Source organism: Perca flavescens, chromosome 1 (genome assembly GCF_004354835.1).
Source record: "Perca flavescens isolate YP-PL-M2 chromosome 1, PFLA_1.0, whole genome shotgun sequence".
In the NCBI taxonomy this organism is placed as follows: domain Eukaryota; kingdom Metazoa; phylum Chordata; class Actinopteri; order Perciformes; family Percidae; genus Perca; species Perca flavescens.
The window spans coordinates 17312051-17314979 of NC_041331.1; positions in this window are offsets into that span (position 1 = coordinate 17312051).

A 2929-nucleotide genomic window follows, 5' to 3' on the forward strand; every position below is an offset into this window, starting at 1 on the left:
CCAACAGTGTTTATCTCTCCATCATCTCGGCAGATAAGTCTAACAGAAATAATGAAACCCAGGTTTTATTGACCCTTGTTCTTCTTTATTTTAGGATGTTTTCAACTGCTTGGCTTTAAAGGTGCTCTAAGTGATGTTGGGTGACGTCACTTCTTGTTGACGTTCGAAGTATTGTCAAACAAAACGAGGCTAGCTCACCCTTCCCTCCTCCTCTTCCCGTCCCATCCCCCTCCCTTCCCTGCTTCCGCGCACTAACCCCCCAAATCCTTCTTGTCGGTTATTGGCTGGAACGCTGGAATACCGTTTGTTATGTTTGGTGGTGCAGGTTGGCGCAGTTTGTTTTTGTTGCCGTTTGTGGAGCCTGGGCTGTCTACAGAGACCGCGTTTTTTTACAGTGTGTTCAGGGGACAGGCAGCTAGCAGATAGTGAGGAGATGTTTGCTGTATGTAACAAAAAATTTAGCCTAAAAAAACCTGTGACATCGCTTAGAGCACATTTAAGATATTAAGATTCTACAGGCGGTGATAGAATTCAAGTACATTTATTCTGTACTTATTGTACCCAAGTATAATTCTGATACAGTTTTGATACTTTAGAGTATTTAGTGTTTTCTTTGAGTTATATGTAGTTACTATTTACTTTGTATAGAAAGATTTTACATCCATAATTCATTGTTTTAAATGTTACTACCCAACAGTATATAAAGTACAAAGTTCAAACGGCTCTCACCAACTACAGTAATATGCTTCTTGCGTATTAAAACATTATTAGTAACAAAAATCCTGTTTAAATTTTTAAGCACTTTTACTTTTGATAAGTTAAAGGTTAATGTCCTCCTGGGCTTCACAGAGTCATCAGCAGGGAAATATGACATCACCAGACACCAGAAAATAACCGTGCGTTCATGGATATCGAATCAGAGGTGGGGAAACTCGGGCTAGATTTTGCTAGTTTTGCGAGTTTCCCAGTTGGTGACGCGTTGTTGACAACTGACGTTTGATGTAGGCTTGTAGACTTTGGTTCACTGAAAATATTTCAATGACAATAAACTGTTTATTGTGATCAAACGCCTCTGCCAAGAAACATACACAGACATAACATGTTTCAAATTATTCATAAATAGGCCTATGTATAAAAAAACAACACCTTATCCGTGTCCTTTCCCGTTCGTTGTCCTGCAGATAACACAAACACCTGGCGATGTGCTGTTTGGATGCTCGCATAAGAAAACAGCAGCAAATCTTTTGTTATTGTGGCCTCCATGTTTTCACACACCTGATGCTCTAGGCTACGGCCGACCGTTGGTGGCAGTCATGCAACAAGTTGTTATGCCAAACGCCAATATAACATAAGAAGAAGAACACGCATCCCGACCAAGGGGGTAAGCCTCTCTTATGGTGCGTTCTTTTTGTCCACCGAAGTCGATCTACGAGTCATTTTTCGGAGTTACGAACCGGAAGTTGCAAAAAGAACGCCCCCGGGGTCGTATATACGACTCGTCAAGTCGTCTGAACACAGAGGACCCTGAGTTCGTTTCTTGTTTTTCGACACGGATGTGACGTCACACTCGAGCTACTAGTCGCGATTACAAGATAAAAAGAACGCACCATTAATACATCCATGCCCGGAACACGTAGCTCCTATGGCGCCATTTTGATGCTAACAAGCCATCACCTCCCGTTAGCATTCCATTGACTGCCATTCATTTTGGCGTCACTTTGACAGAGAATAACTTTACATCTGAAGCGTTTAAAGACTCTATTTGTCCATTGTTTATTTCTAAAGAAACACGACAATGTATAAAAGGCTCCATTATCTTGTATCTCACGTTATGGCTCCATAGCAGGCATTTTTGTAAAAATAGGCTAAAGATTGTGTCATAACCAAGTGACTTACTGTCGCACAGTAGAGAAATTACCGTATAGTACAGGAGAAGCTTGCAGGCAGTTTCGACTTACATTAGCTGTTTAAGTTGAATTACTAATGTTAACTAGCATTTTAGTTAGCAATAATTAGCCTGTGCCCATGTTATCTCCTTACATATACCTACACTCTCTGTCTCTGTAAGATTGGGAATGATTGAGATTTCTCTTGGCACAGCTACCAGAAGACTTAAAACTTTCAGACAGATTCCTCACATCACATTTACGTCGTCTCTCTCAGTTGGAGACTGCGCAGTAACGCTCAGCCATCACTGGAAAAGTGCTTCTAATATCCTTCACTGGTCTCCGTCCAGTAATCACGAGGGCGGTCCCTGTTATTCCTAGGTGGCATGAATGCGCCATAAAAGAGTTGTGCTTTTTTTCTGTGTTCCTCTTGCTGGTTCTGACAAGGATGGGACTCTGCACCAATCAGCATTTAGCATTTAGTAAAACATTTGAATCAAAATCTGATGACATTTGGGTATTTGTTCACTGTCAATCAAATCTAATCAAACCACACACACACACACACACACACACACAGTCCTGATGAAGCAGATTAGCTGAGTTTTTAAGTGTCAAACTCTATATAAATAGCACCTAATGATGTTACTAATTTTGTCATAAATATTTAATATCATAGAGAAATGTTTAATGGTGGAAGTAGTACTCTAAGGTATACTTACATGATGACAAGTATCAGTAGCAATACAGTAATGTAGAAATATGTCATGCATTTAACGTTTTACTTTTGTTAAACATTCTCAATTATTAGCATCAAAATATTCTTAAAGTAGCCTATCCAAAGTAATAGTACTCATTATGCAGAATGACCCATTTAAGAATACATTACGTAATTGGATTATTGATGCATTAATCTATACTGCTGGGTATCTTAAACTATAAAAGTGCATAATGCGTAATGTTTAGGCAAATTTAAAGATGGCATGTTTTCAGTGTAAGTGATTACAAGTTTACTTTTGTACCATATAAAATCAAATGCTTGC